At 33.7% G+C, this 27961-nt stretch overlaps 1 long non-coding RNA gene across 2 annotated transcripts in view; it reads left to right on the top strand.

The window, feature by feature from the left end:
* Positions 1 to 27961, top strand: part of LOC140003122 (uncharacterized) — an 85890-nt gene that overhangs the window by 17285 nt on the left and 40644 nt on the right. Inside the window, exon 2 of one of the 2 annotated variants that reach the window (XR_011811126.1) lies at positions 8497 to 8602. The exons of the other annotated variant lie outside the window; for it this stretch is intronic. This is a non-coding gene — a long non-coding RNA (uncharacterized lncRNA). The remainder of the gene's footprint in view (positions 1 to 8496; positions 8603 to 27961) is intronic. 2 annotated transcript variants of the gene reach the window in all.

Raw genomic sequence — 27961 nt, forward strand, 5'->3', positions numbered from 1 at the left:
AGTTGTTTTATCAAGGCTGATCAATACCAAGCTACTAGCAGTAGTAATGAAGTAAAAAAATGAAGTAAAACTTAATTTTACAGGCTACTTGAGTGTGTATAATTACCATACCAGAATAGACGGGCAAACATAAAACCAGGGTGTGACCTTCATACAAACTGAAGACCTCACAGATAGTGTTTTTCTTTTAGGGGTTATGTATTATACTTTCTGCCATTTTTATGCTTAAAAACATGTCTCCCATTTTCTCTGAGGAGTATCTTCTCCTTTTGTAGATGATATTTTGAAGCAAAAATTTTCTTTTTGCTTGTGATTTTGATTTGCTCATTTCTTTAGTCAGTTGTAGAATAAAATTACCAATAATTAATAATGATATTGATCGTAACTTTTGTTGCAATTTGGTACAATATCAATTGTAACTGCAGTTATCAATGCACCCTTTTTTTTTTTTTTTTTTTCCTAGTACTGGCTTAAATTTTTCTGTACTATCTGAACACCTTACAAAGTTCTGTAAATCCAGCAGTGACTGACTAAATAGTGTTAGTACCCAAGGGACCTTCAGTTTCCCATAGAAAAAGTTTTCTTATTGCACTTTCTTATAAGGCTCTCTGGCCTAATTAATACCTTTCTGGATCATTACAGAAAAAGTGTCCAAAAGTACATGTAAATTGGGGAAACAAACAAACAAAACAAACAAACAAAGTAAAAACCCACAAAAACACAAAACCTTTCTCTTTAGATTTGAAGCACATTGAAAAGAAAGCAGAAGAAATACCTGTTGCTCATTCTGTATCTGTCTAGTAAATCAGTAGAGGATTTCTGTCTCCAGAACTGTCTGTCACCTTTCACAAACAAACTGCTTTTTTTAAAATGAGCTAGGTATTGCCAAGAGGTTCCTGTAGTATGTACAGGAAAAAAACCTTTGTTACTAGCACTTCCAAAAGTTTAAGTGAGAACATCTGTCATGAGTTGACTTCAAACTCCTACCTAATTTCCTATAAAATTAAAAATTAGGAACCTGATAATCCAATGACTGTCTATTATTTCTGTGGTCAGTTTTTATTAAACCAGTTTCCTGGAGAAGCTGCACAGAGTCAGTAATAAATCATTATTCATATTTTGCTCTGAGGCACAGAGGAACCAGCCTTCAAGAAATGTTCAAAAAGTACTGTGAATTTCCTTTAAAATAATAAAATCGTACTAATATAACTAATGTTGGCCATGTTCAAGCTCAAACTTTCTGTAACTGGATAATGATAGTTGGCTAGATGGCAAATTTGACTTTGTGTAAATGATACTATAAATAAAATACTAAAGATGTAGGTATATGCACATATATATACACATATATATATCTTAGTAATGGATTGGGTTTTGCACTGGCTTTATGCTAGTAACAAATGTTCTGAAGTTATATAACTCTTTTATAGCTTGGTTTGTGTGTTTGGCAGCTGGTGTGCAGAGGTGTAAAAGAAGTGGACTAAGAAAAATGTGACTTTTTGGTACAGCTCAAACCATTGTGCATCAGGGAAAAGAACTGGAAGAAAAAAAAAGCACAGAAAATCTTAAATAAAAGAAACAACTTGTATAGTGGTCAGCCATACCATAAATCCCAAGATAGCTGAAATTAGTCTCTTTTACAGACTCCAGTGATACTTATATCTGTAAACCTGTGAAAACAGAGTATGTCTCTGTTACAGGATTCCCTGTGAATTCTGCAGCAAATTCAGGCTTGACAGAATATTATAATAAGATATCATTCACATTAATATAACAGCTTGACAAAATCTTATATGTTCATTTGAATGCACATGTTTTCATGTGTGAACCTACCAAGAGAATAAGGAGAATTTAAACTTTCTACCTTCACTAGAACCAGCTGGCACAAACGACTCTTTTGCATTATGCAGTGCAGCCATGTACATGCAGGATAGTTGCCTGGCACTGCAATCCTGTCACCTTTTGCTTCTGTTTTCTCTAACACTGGTCGCTGTCCTGTCTGTGTGGTATTTCTCTTTTTAATGTAAATGTAATCCATACTGCTTGTTTGTTTGCCCTATTCTAAACGTATGTTTTTTCATCTCAAAAGTCTGGCAAATAAACTTCCATAATGTGAGAAAATACAAAAATTAATACTGATACCTGTGAAAAAAAAAAAAAAAAAAAAAAAAAAAAAAACACACAAAAAAAACCATAACACTCAGAAGTATTATCTTTAAATATAATTTGTCTTTTTATAGCTCCCCTGATTTCCCTCTCCCTTTCAGCCTCCATTCACTTATTTTCTTCTCACTTATCATGCTTGTCTCATCTGTTTCTTTTAATTCAATAAGACAAGGTACTCTGTATTAAGACTTGATGTGACTGGAAAGATTTTGGACATACAGAGTTGATCCTAAGGGAGCAATCTCATAACTTCAGTGGACTTGCAAAAATGCAAGTTCAAATCGTGCTTTTAAACCTGAATCTTATTAAAAGAAACTTTGTAGTTGCAATAAGAATAGCATTCTCTCCTGAATTTGTTGTGTTTCCATTTTAAACTTAGACTTTTCATCCAGAATAACTTGGATTTAATTAAGACTTCAAAAATAAATAAAATAAAATAAAAATTAAATTAAAAAATAAAAATCACCTAACTATAAATTCAACAGCAAGTGAAACATAGCCAGTGTTGGAAAGATTTTTTTTTTATTCATGAATCAGCTGGCATTTGTGGCTGCTGAGGAGACTAATATTACTGAAGATATTTTTGTATTTGTATAGATACAACAACTTCAAATGGTCAATTCAATGAATCTATATAATATTCATCATGTAACTGCACAGAACAGAAAATCACATAGTTCTCATCCCCTTCATCAAAGCGTTATTTAGTTGTTCAAGGGATTGGCAAGAGCTTGTTCATTTTACTCTATGGAAATGAATAAGAGAATAAACATACAGATCAAATTAAAGAGCAAAATAAGGATGACATTATTAAAAAGGCTTTAATATTCACTTGGTTTCCAGTCCACATATTAAGATCTTAATTTAACCAGTACACTAATTTCCTGAACAATTTTTTCCTAAAGTATAAAAAAAAAAAAAAAAAGGAGCAGGTAGTGACAAAACCTTAGAGAAATAATTTATGAGTTCGGCGGTCTGATCTTTTATCTCAGCTGACTTTCTGTGGGAAGTTATAAATTTTTTTTATTTTTTATTTTTAAGAATATAAACTGAGTATCTTGCTCTATTGGCACAGTATCCATCAAATCTTCCTTGACATGCATTTTTTTCCTGTGTGATATCACTCATTTCAAAGTACCTGATCATTAGAAAGACTGTATTATGTCTGATGGGTTTAAGTTACAATATCACTGTGCAAAGCCTGATTCAGTGTTTACCATACATCTTCGGTAATATAAGGATCTTTGGAAGACCTGGACCTTAAAGCTGTTATTATTTTTACTAATATCTTAATTACGGAAAGATGTTAAAAACTGCTCCCCGGAAGTGGACATTCACATTATTAGTATGAATGTTTTGCCTTGGGAGATGTCAAGTAAAGGAATATTATGCAATTCACTGTGCTCGTTTGTTTTTGTAATAAGAAATTTGAGTGATGACTTGATGGACATCAAGCAAACAGGTTAGGTTAATATTGTTGTATTACATCTGACAGAATGGAATGACCTCAGTAAAAGATCAGTTGTGACAGCCCATTCATTTCATATCTGCTGTCTCAGATAATCTAATAACTTTATCCGCTTCTATTCTTCAATGATTCAGCGTAGAAGTGATAATTCTTTAATGTCAGAACTCTTGTTCTTTTAACTTCAGGTCTTTCAGTATCACTGAACACTCCACAGTAAAAATAGGTTTTTGTTCTGCTGTCTTAAGATATCGTGAACATTTGGCTCAACACTTTAAATTATTTCCTCTCCTTTGAAATAGAAGTTGTCTACATAGCTTTATCAACATAGAAGTGAGAACCTTTGGTGACTTCCATGAATTAATACCAACTCACGCTAGAAATGGGAGTTGTAAATTAAGTTGTGTACTAGTTATTTCTCTAGAATTAGTGAATAAGCCATATTTTCCCCAAATTTCTCATTTAAAATGTAACACAGAGTACCAGAAAACCTCTAAGCAAAATATAACATAATAATATAATTAAAGCCATTTTCAATAAGTCAGCATTTCTTTCAATTTCTGTATTCCCTAAGGAACAAAAGCATTGTAGGCAATTATTTTAAATTAGGTTACACAAGAATATTATTTGTGTAACAGAAATAGGTTTCTTTTTGTAATTAAGTTTAATTGATCGTGCTCTGGAGCTGAACTGAATCAGTCTTGAAAATACTGGCTATCTCCAGCTGCAGGTATGTTTGGACGTAGGTGACTACAGTAATTAACTTTGCTAGTGGAGTGGTAAGGCAGTAGTTAGCTTATAATTTTTACCTATATTTAAAATACTGTAATAAAGAAATCTCCACACCCTCCTGTGTTTATCAAAACTACATTTGGAAAACCTTTTATTGACTTGAATGAATTGGTTTGGTTTCTGAAGGGAACAAGTTTATACAGGTTAAGTACAACCTTTTAAAAGCTTTTTCTACCTTTCTTAAGGTAAAGACATCTATAAATGTTTCAGATTTTGTTCTTATTTTTTAAACTTTCCAAATTCATGCAAATGCTTAGATATTATTTTTTTTTTCTCTTTTCTATGGACAAATGTGTCAATGTACCAAATGGTGCCGCATCAAAGAAATTTGATATAAAAACTGCCACAAGGGGACAGAACAATGAGTTCTATATAAGAATTTGATCACCAATATCTGGTGAGTCAGTAGAAGATGTAAAAGTATCTAGCATAGATCTCTGTGAGAGGATCTGGGCATTGTGAATATAATAGTGATAAACTGTGAAGATCTATGGCAATCCATAAACTGGACATAAGAAACACGATTCATGTTATGGAAAGTGTCAGCAAAGGTAAGACAATAAGCAGTAGGGACCAGATTTGACAAATTATTTTTGCTGCCATACTTATGATATTTGATGCCTTTTTTCAAACTCATTCTCCTCTTGCTGAGTCTTTCACCTTGCACATATCTTGCCTCTAAGCAAAAATAAGTAGAACAGAAGAAAAAAAAAATAACAAACCATCCCCTTAAAACAAAAAATTACACAAACCCAAATATATACTTTTTTAAATTTTGGCAAATTTAAAGAATTTTTGTGATTAGACTGGTTCATTCCTCTTTAATATTTTTGCATTTTGTAGCAAACCAAAGTATAAGTGAAATAGAGCAAATGAAAATTTAAAATAAAATAAAGTAAAATAAAATAAAATATTTTTTAATTAAAAAAAAAAAAGGTTAATTCAATTTTAAGTAAGTATGGGTGGTTGAGGGTAAGAAAGAATTAAACTGTATTTCTGCTAATTTTCTTTTTTTCCCTCACAAAACTGTGTGTGTGGAGGGTTGAAGAAAAAGAAAAAAAAGAAAAATAACTTAAAATTTCAGTAGACATATAGGAGATATAAACACAGATAAAATTTTCATACAATATATAACTAATAACATGTAAACTTGTTTCTATATGATGATAAAAGAAACCATTTGATTATGAAGATCAGAGAACAGAAAGAGGGTAAAAAATATTGATATGAATTTAAAGTCAGGCAGAGCTTTAAAGAATTGTTTAGAAGGTATTTTGAGAACTATTGCTGAAAATTTCTTTCAGATTGCTAAGAATTTTTATTTATTTACTTATTTTTTTCTGTGCATAGATACACTCAGTTCTTCCTTCACCTTCCTTCACCTATATCTTCAAGATGACAATCAGTGCCAGCTGCAGAGAAATTGAGTTAATCATTCTAGGTGATCAGGTTCACTTATCAGAAGTATAGTCACAGAATCATCTAGGTTGGAAGAGACCTCCAAGATCACTGAGTCCAACCTCTGACCTAATACTAACGAGTCCTCCCATTACCGTGGACACATTCATCCCCACTAGATTAGTCTGGATGAAGCTGTGTGCTATTTCTGCAAGTACCTACATTGCACAGTTCCAGTTAACTCAGGTGCTTATGCACACATCTTTACTGCCTGTGTATATAAGGCAAATGCCCTTAAAAGTTCTCCAACAGGTCCTCCTTTCAGCATGGTTGCTATTAATCGCTTTTGTCACTGACTGCTTTCATGTCATTGATGGAGCATCTTGCAGAATACTTCAGTAATGCTTGTGAAGGTCATAATTTTTCTTTTTCTGATCTAACTTTATTGATCCTTTCCTGAGAGAACAGCACCCTACGCAGCTTTATGGGACCATTCAAACAATCTAAGGATGAATTATTTCCCCTTAAGGAAAAAGACATCAAGACTGGTTACTCACATGCTGAGGTTTTCTTTGAGATCTCAAGCTGTCAAAATACTAAACACGTCAGTATATTCCTGAGTAATGGAAAGCACTGCAAAACTTTATAGCATTATTAGGCTTCATGTCATAATTGGGTGATGCTTCCACTTATTTAACATGCAATGTATTTTATTCAATATTGATAAGATTAAATGGATGATGTATTTGATTCAAGGCTTTGATAAAAATGTATTGTCTTAATTAACAAGTAATATATTTGATAGAGTGAATAATACATACGATTTAATAGAGGATGCACTGTATCTGCAGCTGAAGGTGATTGGTCTTTTCAGTGAAAGATTATATCATTTCAGAAGATGATCCATCACTTTCAATATGAACTAAATCAAATTTATAATACAACTTTTTATTTGTAGTGTGCAAAATAGCACAAGGAACAAGTTTGCCCTCATGTGGGCTTCAAAGGCAGATCACACCTCCAGCACACTGGACAGGTTGAATCAAAGGTTTTTCATTCATGCTGTGATAGGGGTGGAACCAAATTCTGTTAAGACATTGACTTGTCAATCAACTTTTGCTTTCTTTCTTATCAAAAGTATATTAAATTTATTTGATTAGAGATAAAAGAAAAAAAAAAAGCATAATCCTTGTTTTAACATAAATTAACATTAATACTTGAAAGATTCTGGGTACAAAAGCTATTTGTACTTGATACATTCATGAGGTAATAGAAAGAGAAAGGGTATCTTTAAGCATATATTTTTCTTAGTTTACAAAATTTGACAATTTTGTACATTTGGTAGGTGCTTTTATTTTTAAAATATACCTGGCATTTTATCAATACCACTGCTTTTCCATCTTGTAGACTAGGAAATTGTTATTTATTTGCCAAATCATCAGTGGGAGAGCTTCAGTTTAGATTGTTGGAGTTTTCAACTCCTATATACAGACAGCTAGGTAGACTTATCACACTGAAAGCACAGGAAGGCTATGTGGAGTCAATATTCCATTTCCACTTTCTGTAATGTGAAACATTTCGTTTCACTTATTATTCTATCAAGCCTATATTTTTCTGTTCACAGCTCCATAAATTCAATACTCTATGTTTTTAATCTAATTTGTTGACAAGTGAAAATGACCCAGGTTCAAGACAATGCCAGCTAGTTTTTAAAATTACATATTTAGAGCTAAAAAAAGTACTAGGACATGCAATGAGTATATAATGGCTGTCTTACTGGTACATAATATTCCTAGTAATTTAATTATAAACATCTGACTGTTTGGTATTTAAACAGGAAAATGGCTGTTTAAACAGGAAAATGACTGTTTAAGCACTATGCAGTTAAAGAATAATAAACCTTCTGGCATATTCTTCAGTCAAAATGTTACACTTAAAAATAAGACCAAAACAGATTCACCAGCAATGAAAAATTATTCTAACATGAACTGATGCTATATTTCTAAACATATGATAGATCTTATCACTCTTATAGAAGTTTATTAAAACTAGTGTTCAAAATGGATTTAAAAAAATTGTAAAAGAAGCAAAACTATTTTGAATTTGTAATTTAATTTTCGCGCCAAAGTGTAAGCTGCTAGTTGATTCATACCACCAGAAATAGCACTGATAAAATATTGTGACGAGTTTAAAAGTATAACATAACTGAAAATATAGGATGATACTGAATTATGTTTTTCAGAACATAAAGAAAATATATACATCCTAATGATACTTAGCAACCAAAAGATAGTTTGTAAAGTAGGAAAATATTTAAATGACTTTTTTTTTTTTTTTTTTTTTTTTGACAGACTGTCATCTCTTTCTTCAATTTGAACACTTACTGTATGAGATAGGTTATGGAAAAATAATTATAAAATTGTATCTGTCTGAGCCATATTAACTCTTAACAGGTGATTTTAGATCATATGAAATTTTGAGTTATCCATAACCAGGCTGTCTATCACTACAGATTCAAGCTATTATGTTCCCCTTTTCAGTGATCAAAAATATTAACACTGAAGTTCTGAAAATAAGAATAGTATTAAATGGTAAATATATATCATCTATATTATGTATGCTAAATGATTAAAGGTGCTCAAAACTTAGAATTAAGCATGTCTTTAATTTCTCAGCTCATGGTGGCAAGATAACATTGTGGGATTAAGAATGAGAGAGGACAACATAATATTAGACACCTTCTGCTGTAGGACATATGACAAAGGAATAAAGTAAATAGAGGTAAGGATGACTCCTTGGTGTGTAAATTGCTTTTTCAGTCTTGCACAGGTGCTGTTTGTACTGTTAATATGGACATGGAAGCAAAAATGTACTATTCTTCACAGGGCAGCAGCGGGTGTTTCATAGTTTTATTTATCTATGTGTGCCACCTACATACATCATTGCTCTTCCTGTGGTTCTGAATCACAATGTTTCAGTTTGGTGATGAAGAAAAGTATGCTGAAAACTACAGCAAGTCTATAGTACCTTCTTGTTGCCAGAAGTTATCCAATTAGTAAAGACTTGCTAGAGTACATCAGTTCAGGCACTGTTTAAGGTGGTAAACCATCAGAGATTAAAATGAATGGTAGTTTTCCAGATGTTAGATATGGACAAATGATGAAGAAAGACAAGCTTTTACTAATTACAGAGAATGTCCACTTATCATACAATGTGTTCAGAGTCCCCTGGACATGTGATCCCCTGACTTGGTTCATCCTTGGTACATCCTTCTTTAATGGAAGAAAATAATTATTTAGGTCAAAAATCACTAGATTTTCTCTCCAAGGCTAGCAAGTAGTTGACTCACTGCAACAGGAAGCCCAATAATGAACTAATGTATGTATAATATGGATTAGTATTAGTAGAAGTAGTAGTTACAGTAGGAATAGTTCAGTGGGGCCAAGGCCAGGTGAAAATGGTATATAATACAAACCCAAATAAATAACTATAAAACTGATAAATTCAGAAAAAATGGGTATGGTACATAGTAAGTGACATGGCCAAAACCAGAGTTAACAGTATGATAAGAACTAGCAGAAGGAAAGGCTAAAGGAAAGATATGAGAAAAGAGAACATGGAGCAATGAGGAGAAAAATCATGAAGTGGAACTGGGAGGGGAGAGAAAAAGCCTATCTGGCAATGCTTTTGATACAGGCAAATGAACAGGAGCTCTCTACTTCTGATAATTTCTGTATTATTCTACCCACTTCTTATTTCTCAAAAGAGGAGCCAGAACATTGTTTTGTGTAAGATCCATCAGTATTACTTTGTTTACCCCCATTTTCTTGAAGAGGGAGAGAAAGGAAATTTTAAAACTTAAAATCTTATTTATTTATTTTGACAAAATGATACAACAGTTTTGAGTTAAATGAAACTGCTTGAAAAACTATTCTGGACTATAGGAATGGTTGCTCTTAGAGAAGCAAGGATTACTTAATCCTTCAAAAATATATTCACATAAAAATTCAAAGCAAAGGTACCTTTTACTTTTTCAGTATATGATTTTACAATCTAAAAATTACACTAGGAAACTTAGTCTAACATTGTTTGTATAGACCAGAAGAATCATATTCACCATTTTCCAACAACAAACTATTTAACAACAATTTAACCCAATCTCATAATCAGCTTCTGGAAAAACAACTAACCAAATACTCTATGATAGTTTTCTCAGTGAGGATGATATTTGAAGAAATTCACCTATTTATAAAGAATGAAGATGTCAGTTTTAAATCTTAAGCCACTGAAACAGAAAAAGGAATTTGGAAGTTTGGAAAGGAAAGTGTAGTGAAGAGAAGGAAGTTCCACATTTACCACAAAAGATCAGGGTGTGGCAAGGAAGGTTGGTAGTAAAAGACCATAAATCCTTCTATCATTCTGCCAACCATTATACTTGTTCTAAGAACTAGGCAGAGCTGGAATTTTTGAAGGGTATCTCTGGTTTCTGAGTCAGGTGTTTTTTGAGGAGGAAAATAAAAAATAGCCTCAGGTCAGAGCTTTGAAAAAGGTATGTTTAAGTTTCTGAGGTATCTTATGGAGTAATTTCTGATGTTGAAGACATAGGGCAGCTGCAGTATGAAGTTTTACCTTCCTGAAGCTGCAAAAGACAAAGAATGTGCATGAAACTGTACCAGAGCAGGTGCAGCCAAAGGCTTTGGATGCATCTTACTGACCTCCAGCAAAACTTACATAGTACCGGATATGGCATTCTGAAAGTGCAAATAAGAGAAGCCTAATGAGCACCCAGCAAGTTCTACAGTGTTATGACAAGTTCCTGATTTTTTGTTGGTTTGGTTTGGTTTCTTTGGTTAGCTTGTTTGATTTGTAGGTTTTTGTTGTTGTTGTTGTTTTGTTTTCCATAAGCTGCTATCTTAAAATAAAAAAAACAACTATAAAAACAACTATAATTAAATAATAATAATAATAATAAATAATAATAATAACTTGTGTTCCTGTAGACCTTCTCTTATTAAGATTTTTCTTCCTAAAACAGTATTAAAGATTTATATTGTACTTTTGGTTACCAAGCATGTATTTGTCTCCAAAAGTTATTTTTCTATTAATACATTAATTATCATCTGCTGAGTTATCATTTGGAGTTAAAGAAAATTCATGGAGTAAATGGCATAGACAAAAGGACTTTTGTCTTCTTTTTTGTTTTTTTGTCTTTTTTTCAGAACAAAATAAATACTTTTTTTTTTTTTTTAACTTCCTGTAAGTGGCCTATCCAGTAGAACTCTGTTGCTTTGAAATGGCAGATGGATATTTGCTTGAGATTTCCAACAGGTATTTTTCCATTTTTTTAAAATTATTTTTGCCATGAAGGGATATAACAATACTTAACATCTTGTATCTAGTCTGATGAGGAGGAAGTTATTCTGTGAAAACTACAAGTGGGCTGTTTTAGCAACATTCAAGCTAAAAATTCCAGTCAAGGAAACCCACTAACGATATTTGTCTCTGCCAAAATGTAAGTACTTTTTTGAAACTTTTTTTTTTTAATTAATGTGAAAAATGACTCTAACTAAATTCTTTACAATTGTATGTAATATTGTTGTATTCAGACTTACATTCATTGCAAAACAATGTATAATCACCCTTTCTTAACAGTTTAATCAAAATAAATATTTTTTGATTTTCATTTAGTTACAGTACAAAAAACAAACAAACAAAAAAAAACTCCTCAGCATATGGAAATGCCAAAATGATGCCATGTTCAGTGAATATTAGAAAAAAAAAAAAAAAAAAAAAAAAAGTTCTGTGCCATGAAAATACAGGCAATTAGAAAAAGTAGATAAAAAAAGAGGTTTGTGGGTAGTGGTACAAACTTGATTTGATTATGCCTTTGTGTATCTTCAAAGGAGTCATCAGCTAAGGCTGTCAGGCATATGAGAATCCTGTTTTATAAAACAGGATTAAAAGTATATTAAGTGAAGTGTGTTTTAGAATAAGGTTACTAAGGGGCATAAGAGAGTCTAAGCCACCAGAAAATAGGAAAAATAATTGTTAAACCTATTAAATAGTAATAGTGGTGGAGGGGAATTAGAGCAGAAAAGATGGTCAGAATGACCTGATATTAAACAGCAAAGAAGGATAAGGTTTACTTTAATTAATGTCATGCTTTCTTTAAGATAAAGGTTATGCAATGTCATTAGGAACTACTAATCCATAATTGTTGAATATAAATGTTAGGAAAACTATTCTAATATTATTTTGATAGAGTTCAGTAGTTACAGTTTGTTCTGACCTCAGGTGTCCCTACCTGCCTCCAAAGAGAAATTACAAAAGCTGACATATTTCTCTTAACTTAGTCATTCTTCTCCTTCTGATGTCTTTCAGGCAGACAGAAAAACAAGTTACTTTTCATTTAAAGAGGTAAAATGCTACATCTTTCCTAGCCAAATGGAAAATAGCCAAATAGTTCATTGCTATAGTTCATTGTTATATCTTTGCTATCTGCCCAAACCAAAACCCTCTGTAATTTTCTTTTATATTTCTTTATGAAGACACTCATTACTGCAAGTAATATTGATTATCAGAACTAACAGCACGGTGAAATAACCAGTAGATAATAAATATATAAATGAACAGAAGACTGCTCCCAGACTATTTTTTGTTAAGAGTAAAGGTCCCTGCTAGAAACTGAAAGTGTTGAAAGTGTTCAACACTTTATTGAAAGTGTTCGACACTGGCTCCTGCACCTGGGACAGGGCAACCCTCGCTATACATACAGACTGGGCAATGAGACACTGGAGAGCAGCCTAGAAGAGAGGGATCTGGGGTTTGTGGTTGACAGCAAGTTGAATATGAGCCAGAAGTGTGCCCTTGCAGCCAGGAAGGCCAACCATATCCTGGGGTGCATCAAGCACAGCATCGCTAGTTGCTCGAGGGAGGTGATTGTCCCGCTCTACTCTGCGCTGATCTGGCCTCACCTTGAGTACTGTGTGCAGTTCTGGGCACCACAGTATAAGAAGGACATTAAACTGTTGGAGAGTGTCCAGAAGAGGGTGATGAAGATGGTGAAGGGCCTAGAGGGGAAGACATACATGTATGAGGAGCGGCTGAGGGCACTGGGCCTGTTCAGGCTGGAGAAGAGGAGGCTGAGGGGCGACCTCATCATGGTCTACAACTTCCTCACGAGGGGGACTGGAGAGGCAGGTGACCTATTCTCTGTAAACACCAGTGATAGGACCCACAGGAATGGTGTTAAGCTGAGGCAGGGGAAGTTTAGGCTGGATATCAGGAAGAGGTTCTTCACCGAAAGGGTGGTTGCACACTGGAACAGCCTCCACAGGGACGTAGTCACTGCACCAAACCTGTCTGAATTTAAGAAGCTATTGGACTGTGCATTTAGTCACATGGTCTAAACTTTTGGGCACACCTGTGCAGTGCCAGGAGTTGGACTTGATGATACTTATGGGTCCCCTCTAACGCAGGATATTCTATGATTCTATGATTCTGTGTTTGAGAGCATTGAGAAAAGTTTGAAACAAAAAGGAGCTAAATACTGTAAATCAATAATAATACAAATTATGTAATGAATAGAAGAGAAAATTATCTTAAAACAAAATAACCATAGGCCTCTTCAAAAACATTGTTAATCAATCTCTTTTGTGGATTACACTATTTCAGATAAAAACAGGCATGAAGACAGCCTTTCTAATTAGAATTAGTAAGACTTAATAAGCAACAGTTCACCAAATAAACTTGGATGTGTACATCAACATAAAATAATATCAAAGAATTGGGAGATTAAAAAAAAAAATAAATCATAAAAGGATCATAACTTTATTTCAGCGTGTAATAGAAAATAAACATTTCTTTCCATGAAACAACTCTTGATTGTCTGAACAGTCAATTCATGCAGCCAGAGTTAATCACCATTACACTCTATAGGGACCTGATATCTGCTATATGTAAGTGATCTAAATTGTAGCTCGGATTATCACTAGTCCACAGATAAAGTCAAGTGCCAATAGACTTTTTCTTTTTTTTTTTCCCCTGTGGAAGGGTTTCCTATTCCTCTACCACAGAGAATTTGCTAATTTTTTAGTTCAAAAAATAAATAACAGTCTACCTGAACTTAAACAACAGGGCCACATTATTTAGGTAATTCATCTCTCAAAGACAGCCAAATTACTACACTTGCATATTTATTCTCCCACATACATATATTTATACCACAATGAAGTCAGGAACCACAAAACTCAGATGAAAAGTCTAGGAAACTGGCTATTTACAACAATCTTAGGGAATCTCAGTATCTTCACAAAACTCTGGTATCTCCTTATAGAAACAGGTCAGTAGTGTTATGTATGCATGATTAGTACTTATGCACTAATTCGCTTTCCAGTAGATTACAATCTGAATCAAATGAATCATTGCATTACAAACCTTATGGAAACAAACAAAAGATCTGGGGTGGAGGGATGGAGGAAGAAATGTTTAAACAGAATCACTAGCAATATCTCCAGGGCCTGAAAATATAGACAATTTTCTAGTTTCTCACAGGCAAAATTTGTTAAAATTTGTCTTTCATCAAAAACTCTCTCCCCAGAAATTTCATGGGTTTTGGTATAATTCTTTCATCTCCCAAGGACTGAAGGGCTGACATATTTGAAATTTTAATCAAAAGTGAAAACAGAATAATTATTTTTGTTAGAATTGTTTACTATAGAATCCATCTTGGATATTATAGTTACGTCAGAATGAATCTTAAAGGTGTATCTTTTTTTTCTATACTTTTTGACAAATTCCACAGTAATTTATTCTAGATTTCATCATTATTATTCTTTAATTTCTTGATGTTAATTGCATACTGTGAAATAGTTACTAGGGAAAATTAAAATCTTGAATATAAATCCCGAGGGGAAAAAAACAACTGTTTTCCTTTTCATATTTTAAGAAACTTTTCCTCTCTTCCATATATTACTGCAGTATTTTGTTTGTTTTATAGTGTGAGAAGTAGTATGTTTAAACAGTGATGCTTTATCACTGTTTAATTATGCTAAGGTTGCACAAAGATGCTACAGTCTTTCAGGTATGAAATCTGAATTAGCATGTGCTCAACATTATAAAAAAGTTAATCACACATCACACAAGCATTCATTTACATTATAAATTATTTAGCAATCTTAACCTTATTTAAAATTCTAATGTTTATTATTCTGCTACTTACATTTATTTTTAATAAAAATAGAAAATTAAATTTTACCCTTAAAATTGTAACAACATTTTTCTTGGGAAAGAAATGAAAGATTTTATAAGGAAGGACACTTCATTGTTAATGATTTCATAGCTAGAAAGGATAAAGCTGTGTTCTTCTTCTATTAGCTTTTCTTATTCAATTTCCCCAAACCTTATGTCTACACTAGTGACCTGAACTATGAGAGGTTATTTACAATAGAATTATCAATACTCTTGAAATTTAAAAAATTCAGAACTTGGTGAATGGCAAAGTCTTATGATCTCATGATATATTTTATATGCTATTTTTTACCAGATGCTATATTATTTCCAGACACAAAGATTTAAGCTGAAGTTAAAACTGTGATTTATAACAATCCCCAATGAAAAATTATAAAGAACACTACAGTTTAGAGACAGAAAAATGGCCTTTCAGTAAGAAACTGGACTACTGGACTTCTAGTCCTAGCTTTTTCAGAGTTTCTGTACATCCTTGAACAAGCTAGATTGACAGGCATTTTTTTTCTAAGGATAATAATATATATAACTCATTGGAAAGATATAAAGCTTCTTGCATTATTTTCATGATCTATAGTTACAGGTATTATAGGAAAAATTTGGAGGTTTTTGATTTTTCCTCTGTCAGTTTAGAGGAATAATTGTGACAAACAACTTACCTGATCAATTTCCATTTTAAAGGTCATTTCATGGTGAAAAGAATCAGAGACTTATGTCCAGGGTTTTGATTTTGGTTTCAAAGTTCTGGGCATGTTAACTTCTCATGTTAAGTTATTTGTTGATAATTGAAAATCTGTCAGTCCAGGCTCTGATATCTCCCAGCCTATTTAATATTTTGCTTTTTCATTTCCAAGACATTAGCTTAACCAGATCTTTGAGTTGCTTGTTAACTGTGGTAGCACAGGTATGCAACCCCGTGACTTCTCCACTGTGAGGAATGAGGATCTGTTTAGAATAGCCACTGTCAATGGCATAATGACCTAGCAGACTGAGGTTCGACAAGGGTAATAAACAATTTAAAATAATGGTTATTACAAATGAAAGATACTGACAACTACAGAGCTTAATAGTCACCAGAGGGAAAAAAAAAATAAATCTAGATTTTCTGACCACAGCATCAGAAATGACACCTCATTAACAAATTCTAGGTTGTTCTTTACCAACAGGTGTGGATTCTTCTCTAGAAACAAAGTGAGTCTCATGTTATAATAAAATGGGAGTTCTTCTCTTACTTGCTCCTGGTCAAAAAGAAATCAGATTTCACTCTCCTCTTTGAGAAGATTCAATTGACTGACCAGGTCAGAGGCTAGATGGTATCAGAGAAGCTTCATGATTTAATATATTTTGTTAACACGTCTAAGAGAATTTCTTTTCCAGTGATCCATAGAAAGATCTTAGAATGATTTTCATGTTGCCAGTATGGAGAACAAAAGTTTCCCATTTCATTCAACTAATCTATATTCTACTGAGAAAAAGAGAATTATATCTCTTCAAGATCACATCATTTCATGAAGACAGCAGAAGAATGAACATATTTCATGGCCCAGTTTATCATCTACGACTTTGACTATTACCTTCTCTGAATTTTAGGTTCACAATGTAACTCTGTACTATCGTAATAAATTATTCATTTCAGACATGTGTAGATGAGCATGAAAGCTGAATATCCATTACTGAAAAACATCCAATGAGAGATGAGCAAAATATCATTTTGTCAGGTTACAGAGTTCAGTACTTGTTCTCAGGTAGAATTTCCTGAAATAATTGCTCATTTGAAAATTAATCCTTATAGGAAGAAATAGCAATTGACAGTAAAGTATAGAGATCCCTAGATTTCCCTTATGCAATCAGTATTTTTTGGCAGGTATATGTAACTCTTACGCCAGATGAAGGTTTCAAACAGTTTGTAATTCCAGTACACTATCACTTCTCGGTCTAACAAGTCTGTATGACTTATAAATAAAATGAAATAAAAATATCTTTGGCCAAAGTGGCTTTGATGGTTTGAGTGACTTTGAGCAAATCACTGAAAACATTTTCAGGCTATATTCTTATTGAAATATTTGAATATATATATATATATATATATTTCCTTTCTATAAGCCCATACATGTTATATATTGAACTATGCTTACCAAACCAAGCCTTAATACCATTGTTTTGGGCTAAAATTAATATTTGTTCCTCACTGTCTTCTAGCAATACCTCTATCTTGCCGTCATGGTCCTTTATAGATCCTAAAGTACTGCACAGACATCTTATACTTTAAGACTTAGAAGCTCCTGCTAAACAGAGGAAAAGATTCCTACTTGACTGGCAGCATTGGGTATTATTTCCCACTCTCTGAATTTTAATGTGACTATGTCCAGGTGGAAGGACAAGTTTTGATGTTACAAAGTCTGGTAATTGACAAGTGAGAATAACATTTGCTTGATCTGCTGCATAAAAAAGAGAATTATTTTATTTTAAAGAAAAAAGTGATTGTAGTGTAACCATAATCAAGAGCCAATGATATGTTTCATTTGATTCTAACCAACATAAGTCAATAACAAACAATCTCACTTTACATAAATTTCATCATACCTGGGTGAATGTCTAAATTTTAAATGAAAAAAACAAAACAAAAAAAAACAAACAAGTTTTAAATTTAGATAACCTGCTGATCTTTGGAAACACCATTGACTAAAGGATTTATAACATTCCAAAGTTTACAACATTTATACAAGTTATAAAATAGGTAGCTTATAGAATAGTGATTGCTGTTATAAAACCTACCTGTCTGCCCTGTAAGAAATGTTATTAGCATCTGCAGTTGTTCATTACTGTAGTTCAAATTAATAATGAAGTGTGTTAACATTTAAAGGAAAAAAGGCCTGCGGATTTTAAAATACATTTCCAAATATATACTAAGATGAAGTATTTTTTTTTCCTTCCCTCCTTGTATTTACCCGTTTATGAAAATTTACTTCTATTTAGCACAGTAAACCTAAGGGGGAGGGAGGTTCAGCCAAATGTCCTGAGCAGAAACTCTAAACAAAGTCCTGTGAAATTGCAAACTATATAAGTCAGCTGGAAGACAAGTGTAACCTCAGTTTGTCAACCTGCAAAATTTTCCCAAAATTGTTCTGAAGCTTTAGATAGATTTTTCAATTTATTTATGTATTTATTTATTATCTAGGCTGTTCAACAGTTGTTCTATTGCCAGCCTGAGACTGGAAGCTGAATTAAAACCTCTAATTTAAGCTGCTTTGGAAAACCTAATCTCCAATACTCTGGACAAAATTTCCAAAACCAATATTAAGTCCTGTTTACTGAAACAGAAGTATATTAGTATATTATTTGCATAAAAAGCTCCCTTCTTAGTCACTGGTATTTTTCAGTATCAGGTAGTACTGTATTTTGTCTTGAGAATGATCTGGAATACAAAAATCTTGTGATTACTTTGCTCTATTTCACATTTTTCCTTACTGAAGAGTGAGTGGTTGCAGCAGCATCCTGGGTCAGGCATTTGAAGGGCTGGGGAAGTGGCAGGGCTTACCACCTGACTACCATGAGGATGATGCAGAGAACCTTCCAGAACACCCACTTCTGCTTGTCACCAGGATACTGCAGGAACTGAAGCCAGCCACAGTCAGGTGTTCTCTGCCCAGTCCTGCCACTGGCCTGGGGCCACTGTGGGGGTGACCCAGTGCAGCTGCTGTGAGGGCCTGCCACAGCACCTGAGGGATGATGGCCCACCCCTGGCAAGTGCAGTCCAGCTGGGACCACTGTGCTCACTGGTTGCTGTCCTCCCTGAGTGCCTTGGCCTTCCCTATAGGACAGGTAGGTCATTTGAGGAATTTGGATGCAGGCTGCCTGGCGTCTCCCACAGAATGGTGAAGTTGTGCCTCTCATTAACACTAAATGTATCCATATGACTCTAAATGTTTTGATTTTCTGAGCCCTTTTAGTCTGCATGTGGTCAATTCAATCTCAAACTGCAACAAGGGGAGAAACATTTACTGTTTTAGAAACACTAGCCTAAGTAGCCATATTCTGGAATTTGAAATAGTTTGAATAGCATAGAGGGAGAGACGGATAATCTCAGAGCTCTGCTGCAACTAAGACTTTAAACTTCATATATGTATAAGACTTAAATGAGCTAGAAAGCTTATAGAAAAGAGAATCTGTTTCAGGCTTGGTTTGGTTTGGTATGATTTTCCACAGAAAGTATTAGTCATGCGGTTAATGTAGGATAGGCCTCTATGCATCAGTAGCTTAAGTATGCTGGTAGCTCAAGATGTTCACAGTCTTTTCCTTGATAGAGTGAAGTAGTGAGATTTCTTAGGAAGATTGTTTCCTTCACCTAGGAATACATCTAAGATGAATGCTTAAAATCAGAGGACTCAAAAGCCACTGTGATCCTGAAATCTCATGCAAGTGTGCTGTTGAGGCTAGAGACCCTGATTTGGGAATGTCCCCTGTCTGTTTCTACCTGCTGATGCCAGAAGAGATCATGCTCAGCCCTGCTGTATCCAAGCTGAGTAGGCCCCAGATAATTGCCAGAGCTTGGGTCTTGCACTCACTACTGTCAAACCTCCTGTTCTCAGCAGGATGCCTACAATTCTGACAATGCACTTTCTGCAGAGCCCCTGCTGTGCTCAACAGCTTTAACCCAACAGTCCAAGGCAGACACTTCGGTGGTTGTGACAATGCTTTGAGAGTTCCCTTTGAGTCCCTAGTCTCAGAGCTCAGGGATTTTGCACAAAGAGTAATTTCCCTTGAGTGACTTCAGTGACTTTAGTTCTTATAAGCAGTGGGCTTCTCTATCTACATGTGGGTTTGGACTATCACAAGGCAATGCTTTAAGTAGCATTACTTTAATAAGTCCTTTATTCTGCCTGCCTTGTTCCTAAGGAGAATAAATTTTGTATCCCTACTTGAAAGCACCATTTGTATTTATTTTAAGTAGATCAAAGTCTGCATAAATATCTTATTCCATTTATTAAGGCAGTTGAATTTATTGTTATAAAATATGTTTTTATAGTTACCAGACTGTGTCTTCTCATGATCTGACCTATCATGTAGTCAGAGGATCAGGTTAACATTCCTCCATACATCTTTCATCACTCCAGGCAACTTAGGTAAAATCTAATGGAGTCATATGATTATTTGAGTTCTTCCTTACGTACTTTTTAAAGCTTGATACATTCTGCAAAAAGAGCTTTTTGGACTATCACTGTAGTGAATATTTGTTTGTGAAGACAGAAATTGTACATTGATTCCTTCAGGATTCCATTTTATCTGCATGTTGTCAATTAAAGTTGTAATGAAACTGAAAATGTCCTGAAAATATCAGATAGCATCCTGAAAACACTGTCTGATGAATGAGATCAGATTCTGTTCATTTGGCTGCTTAAACTTATTATCTATATCTTATTCAAAATAATAGTCAACTTAGTTATTCTTGATTGGATGGGGGGGGGGGGTGAAAAGAGAGAGGGGGAGTTCATTATATTGTTATATTTCTCGATTGCATGTTGGCCAGAAAAAAGGATAAACATTTCCTACAAAATGTATGCTGTATGCTGTTGCCTATGCTGTTGCTTGAACAGGAGTTTTTGTCACTATAAAAAATATCCTGGTGGTGATTTGGTTTGTTCTGACATTTAATGGCAATATCTAAAGGACACTGTATCATCTGAGCAAATGGTGTACTCAGAGGGCCCTGTTGTAAGGTATTGTGTAGGCTATGTTTAGTTGTTTGTTTGTTTTTTTTTTGTTGTTTTTTTTTTGCTGATTGGTATCCATTTGCAAAGAATTCAGGTGCTATAGACACTTCTATACTACTATTTCTTCTTTCTGTGAGAGAAATAAATAATTATTAAACTAGTATGAATAGTAATTATTCTCCGAATAGTTTGTTGGTGCAACCTAAGATTTGCCATATCACTTACTAATGCAGTATAAGGAACAGCTGCAATGCTAATTCAATATACTTCCTGTCTTGGACATTTCTCTGAAATCTTAAATCATATGAGTTGATGTGATTTTGGTGTTGTTTTCTTGTTTGTTTGGTCTTGATCTGTTTGACTTCAACAGCATTTAGCAGATAGAAGTCTCCAAGACATTAGGATCCTTTGTGTTCTGAAAGTAAAAGTGACAGTACAGACTGATTTGTCATTTTATAATGTGTATATTTTTGTAAGAATCATTTCCTAGCCTCACCCATCAAGGTACACAGCAATGATCTAGGTAATCTACACTGTAGACTGTTGTGGTAACCTTCGATGTATGTATTTCCTTATGAAGGGGAAGGTAAATTTTATCCATGCCCTTAGGGATTTCTGGTTTTGTTTCCTTTTTTCCCCCATTTTCAAATTTTGCGGTGAACAGATTCCACCATCTGCTTTTGCTTATTTTAACTAATCAGCCGGGAGATGTTGCTGTAGACTCCAACAGAATAATCAATAAAAGAGGCCTAGATGGTCAGCCATGTGGCATGCTGGCTAACAGCCAACTTCTCTCCTTATTAACACAAATAGTCTTTGGATTTCATATTAATCCCTCTTGAGAATTAACTAGATGAACTTGCTTTAGGGAAGAGCTTGTAAGGATACTGATTTTTGCTGAAACTGTTCTGAGGGAAAAGTTAGTATCTACTGTGAACAGTTGCCTAGCAGGTAATCAGGAACAAGATGTTCTATATTGTCATAGAAGGTATGTTTCATACACCAGTCATGACTCCTAGATATACAATGCTGAGACTTGATGTGCACTGAAATTGTTCAAAAACTGAAGCTGTTATACATTGCAGTAAACTGTAATGCATCACAATAATTGCCTAATCAATACTAGTTCCTCTGGTATCTTTTAAACAGTATTAATCACCATGAACTCATTTGTTTTTAATGCAGATGTTGCAAGTGTTTCAATTGGATTTCCACTGCAAGTGAGGATTAATTACTTTGGTTAGACGTTTGTGCTAAAGTATTACCCAGTAAGCACACATGTAGAAACAATAAAAATAATGAAGTTAAGAGCAGAACAGTTTTTTGTTTGTTTGTTTGTTTGTTTAAGTAAAACACAGGTTTTGCTTTATGAGTAGTAAAAGATGCATGTTATGCAAAAAAAAAAAAAAAAAAAGAAAGGAAGAAAAAAAAGAAATAAAATGAAATAAAATAAATGTTATCTTCATGTGAAAATAAAGCAAACACGTAACCCCACATCTTTTCTACAGTATCTGTCAAGATATTTTCTGCTGTACTGGTATGGCCTCACCTCAAGTATTCTGTACACTTTGGGGCACCACAATACAAGAAAGATATAAAAAGGCAGAGAAACTCCAAAAGAGGGTTACAAAGATGGTGGAGGGCCTAGAAGGGAAGAGGTATGAGGAGTGGCTGAAGTCACTCAGTTTTTTCAGCCCAGAAGAGGAGTATGAGGGGAGGCTTCATGGTGGCCTGCAGCTTCCTCACAAGGGGAGCGGAGGGACAGGCGCTGAGCTCTGCTCTCTGGGGACAGCGACAGGACCCAAAGGAACAGCATGGAGCTGGGACAGGGGAGGGTCAGGCTGGATGTTAGGAAAGGGTTCTGCACCCAGAAGGTGGTTGGGCACTGGGACAGGCTCCCTAGGGCAGTGGTCGTGGCACTGAGTCTGCTAGAGTTCAATAATTGTTTGGACAGTGCGCTCAGACACAGATAGGGTCCTCAGACATAGAGTCAGGAATTGGAGCTGCTGATCCTTGTGGGTCCTTCCAGCAAGGATTCTTGTGGGTCCTTCTAATCACATATTATGTGATTCTATTCTGTGATAATTTATAAACTGCTAGACAAGTTGTATATTCATTAAATTATCTTTTCACTTAACTTTAATTTTCCTGAATAATTTTATCTTTCATGCTTCTTCCATGGGTACCTAAAAACTGTTTAAGATTCCAGGATACCTGGTACCAAATCCAAAAGTATACTTCCTGAGATTGGCTGATCACAGAGACATGTCAGCTACACAGCATTTAATTGAAGTGTTATAAATGAAGTCTCAACTCAATCAAAATTTAGTAACGTTATAATATCTGGAGATTTTTTATTTATTTATTTATTTATTTATTTTGCAAATTATCTGAATACATTTTCAAAATGTATGTACTCAAATGCACACACCCTTTGTGGAACTGTGCCTATTGAAATAAAAAAAAATAATAATAATAAAAATTCTACAGCTAAACAGGAAATGCTACAGCTACAAAATATTTAGGTTCTGACTCATTAAGCAGACTAGTCTTTATTGTAATTACAATATTTTTCCTCAAAAAGATGATCCTTTAAATAGCATTTGTTAACTTCATTGTTAATTTTTTTAGAACAGCCTTGAAACTTAAAGCTCTTGGTTAGTATTCAGGTTAATAGGAAAGGTTGGCATGTTTAAATAGCATCATATTTCAAACATTTAATTTTTTAGTTTCCAATAAATCTGCTTTGACTAATTCTAACTTGATGTTGCTTTTTGTCCAGCTGGGTCTTTCAGTGACATTTGATGCTATCAATTAAGTAATCCTTCTTGATCAGTCTTGTCTGATCCTCTGTCATGCAGTTTTAAACCTGATTTGATTCCTAGTATCACTTCTCTCCCAGATGTCTATGTTAATGTTTTTATCTGATCAGGTCTTTGTCTTTCACTGCTATTCGATTTCCTTTTATTTATTTATTTATTTATTTCTAAATAACTTCTTATTTTTTGCCCACATAGTACTTCCTAAACACAAAATCTAAAAATGTAATTTCTTGGATATTTTCTTCTATAATATTTATTTTGAATATTTATCTTAGAATATTCATAATCCCAATTTTCATGACCAGGATAATTAAGAAGCTGCAGCTAATCTTAACCAGTAATAGTTTCTATAATTCAACTCTTTCATCTTTGGAAATGTGGATGATTGAAGTTTGTATAGAAATCAAAATAAAGCTTTTGGAGGAATAGCACATAATAATAAGGAAAACCCAGGAAGGACATAAATAAATAGTGGTAAGATTTTCTACTGACTATTCTTTACATATTCATTTCTGTCTCCAACCTGAAGAAATGGAAAAACTTGTCCTTAATAGGAAGTGATGGCCAAAAAATAGTAAGAATGTAAAAAGAGATTGTTTTAGAGGGTTAATTGATTTGAGATTATGTGTTACAATTGTTTTCTCTTAAGTGCTATTGCTATTCAAATTATTTCAATACTTTGGAAAAGCATTTCCCTTATGATCTTGGAATATCAGGCCACTGCAAACATGTTAAAGTGAAATGAATATGTGCACTGATTATGTTTGACAGCACTTTTTGTTTGTTTGTTTGTTTGTTGTTTTTGATCCTGTCCCCTTTATTTGCATATGGAGCACAAGAATTTCTTGCCAAAAATGTTTTAGAAAATTAGTGATTTTCATGGAATGTTAGAAGATACTCAGGGTGATCAAATTCGGAGCTTGTAAATGTAAATATTCATCCTGAAAAACTGATTTTTAAGGGCTCCAATCAGAGAACAAACATCCTGTGTAATTCATGTATCTAATCAAAGCTAACCAACACAGCCTGAATTTCAAATGTCAAATGTTTGCAGTAGGCAAACAACACACATAATCTTCATCTGTGCATATTCAAAGAATGTCTCAGTGAATCAAACATGAGTTACAAAAAGAAGTGATATTCGTCACAGTATTTACTCAGCACTTGTGAGCAACACAGACAGCTGCATTACCAGGTTTCCGGTGTTTGTTTCAATTAATCAATATCACATTAGCAATTTTCCTTAACACTTTTCTTATCAACAATTTCTCATTAAGAATATTATCCTCAAAGCAGTGGATGATATGACAATTAGAGAGACGAATCTTTCGTTTGAAAATATGCCCCGTCAATTCTCAATAATTTGAATGCTCATACTTTCCAGTTAACATGTCAAATATATTTTTTCTCATCTGACATACTGAAATTTTAAGGCACTAGTGTATTTTAGGGTGGATTTTTATTTTTTGCGTTTCAGTTTAGCTGCCTTAGTTTATCCACATTATTCTTACAGTGCTTTGTGTCCATTTACAGTCTAATTTTGATGTCAGTCTATTTCATTATTACACCACCCCTTGAATCTCTCTATTGGCTCTTGTTGAAACACCCCACTGATTTAAAGATCTCGTTACTTACCAGAGTATGTTCTGACTCTCTGACCCCTTCACGCTCCTTGGTGGTGACTTCAGTTAATTGCGTGATTATCAGATGATAATGTCATAGCATTAAAATGAATTAGCATGTAATTACTGTTGTTCCCAAGGGAGACAGAGTACTTCAAATAAAACTGTACATATTATTTCATGTAAAGCATGAAGCAGTGTATTTCCAAAGGTGTTCTTCGATATCCACAGCTCTTGCTTTCTACAGTATGTCCATGGTACAAAATCCCTAGAGGAGGTTTGGATGGAGATCTGCCTTTGAATCTTAGGTAATTCATGTCAGTTTTAAGAATCTTTAATTATTTTTTTTTTAAGTATTTAATTAATTGTTTTCGTATGATCTCATTTGGGTTGTCATCATTCCCTTTGGCATTTGTTTATGAAAAATATTAACAAGATTAAACATTATTGACCCCATGAAATTATTTTGTTCAACTAAACAAAATTAACATATTAAATTTGAATATGAAACAATAGTTTAAAAATACTAATGTTTGAGCAATGTTTCATATCTTGAGCTATGACTATGAAGATGTTCCAAGCAGAAATTTGTTTAATTTATGGGATATATTATTAATTATATCTCATTTATTCCTCTGAAGAATTTACCTTTTAGAAGTCCCAGTGTCAAGGTGTTCTTATTCAGGACTATCTCAGAGGAATCCCTTCTATTTTAGTCACTATCCAGAAAATCTGAGCCCTTCCTTTAGCAAAGTACTTTGTGAACATTATAGGAAAATTGATAAATTCTTAACTGTTAAGCACATAGTCATTGTGTGCTGTTACAGGTAATATACACGAAATGCACAATTCTAAACTGTTAGTAATAATGAAACAATAGTCCGCCTGATATTTTTTGTCACCTACATTACAGTTTTTTGGTGTCTTTTCTACATGTGCTGCTTAGGTTTTTAGCCATTTTAAAGATCAGATTAGTTAAAATATTTTATCAGTGAATCCAGAAATAGCTAAAATTACATCTATCTGTACCAGTCCAGGATCTCACTATTCCACATTTGTATCAATAGTCCACAAATATCTTAGAAAGATTTCAGAAGAGTATTGATTATTTATTATTTTCATTTTAATCTTTCTAGAAACCTTACAAGATGGATTGATGACTTTCAGAAACTCTATATTCCCAAATTATAGATTGTTTCTTCTAAGGTGCACAGATTCTTCTTCTGATGAGTTCTTCTTCTGATTCTATTTTGAATCTATGGTTTTAACACAAAAGTTAAAACTGGGGTTCTGCTGAAAGTATGAGATTTTTCACTGTATCTCTTCCTGCTCTTTGAAAGAGAAAGTTTGTATGTGTTTTGTTGCTGTTATTTTGTTTTGTTTTCCATCTATTTATAAGGCTTCCCTCCAACTTTTTTATGTGAAGTTCCATAGGCCTTCTCATATTTTACCTATATTTGGGATGTCTATCTATTCTCCGTTCTTTTGCATGTAATGCATACACTCTTATGAAAGTGTTTCAGATTTTACTTTTCATATATTATTGGTATATTATTTTTTCTTATTTACAGTCTCCACAGCATAATGGTATGCATTTATCTTCATAACAAATGGTGGAAAAGTTACTAAAATTTATAGAAATTCTGACAAGAATACCAATGTTTATTGCATATCAAAAGGAAATCGAAACAAGCCCACAAAAACAAACAAACAAACAAAAAACAACAACAACTTTTTTACTCAAAGATTCCTAACACTGAAAAAGGTGAGAGGAAAATGGAAAATACCATCTTTGTACCAATTTATAGTCACAAATATTATTACTCAGTTGTTATTATAGTCATGAATAATAAAGTAGACAGTGGAAGCTTGGAGCCTCGATTTCATCACTGCAGGATACATGTCTTTGCATTTACTAATATTTCTATCTTGGGCAAATATAAGTGAGAATTCTGCCAGAACAATATCAGCTTCACAGACCTAAAAAAAAAAAAAAAAAAAATTACTTTCTAATCTTTACTTCAGTAAAATGAGTTAAAGTTTGCATATGCAAGTACATTTATAAGAAAAAGTGTAAAAGAGTAAATGTAGTTTATTTCCTTCTGTAGAATAACATATTTCATGATACAAACTTGTAATTATTTCTCTTTTGAGTGCTACATTCTTGAACAGTCTTGCCCTGAGAGCAGTAAAGCATACTAAGCTTTGAAGTTGTCCCTGGAATCCATTTTTGTTGGGAATATTTGCTCCCAACTATTCTTAAAGAATTGTTCTTTCCTATTTATTAGATCATTGCATCTTGAGAGTTTTCTAATATACACAGTCTTTTTAGTTCTTATCACACACAGTGCAGCTGATGCTGGAATGTTGTATGCATGCTTGAATGCTGTATCATTTTTATCAGTTCATATACATCAAGAGAAAGAGTTTGAATGCATTTTAGGAGCAGAACAGATGGGAATTAGCAAACAAGTGTTTAGAGAAATATCATAGTGTTTTGTGGGTATAGATTCATCTATCGTGCCTGAATCTCACTGGTCTGATTTTCTCTCACCATAGCGTAATAAACAGAACAGTCATGCAGACTGAAAGGGCTTTTGAACTAGAAAAGAACAGAGTGGTGTGTTCAGAAGTTGCATCTCTAGCCTCCAGATCTGTCACTGAACTCACCTGGGATGAACTGGATACCAAGCAGTGAAAGCTTTGTTAATTACACACAGCTCAATAGTTGTGCCAGTA

This window comes from Anas platyrhynchos, chromosome 8 (genome assembly GCF_047663525.1).
Source record: "Anas platyrhynchos isolate ZD024472 breed Pekin duck chromosome 8, IASCAAS_PekinDuck_T2T, whole genome shotgun sequence".
In the NCBI taxonomy this organism is placed as follows: domain Eukaryota; kingdom Metazoa; phylum Chordata; class Aves; order Anseriformes; family Anatidae; genus Anas; species Anas platyrhynchos.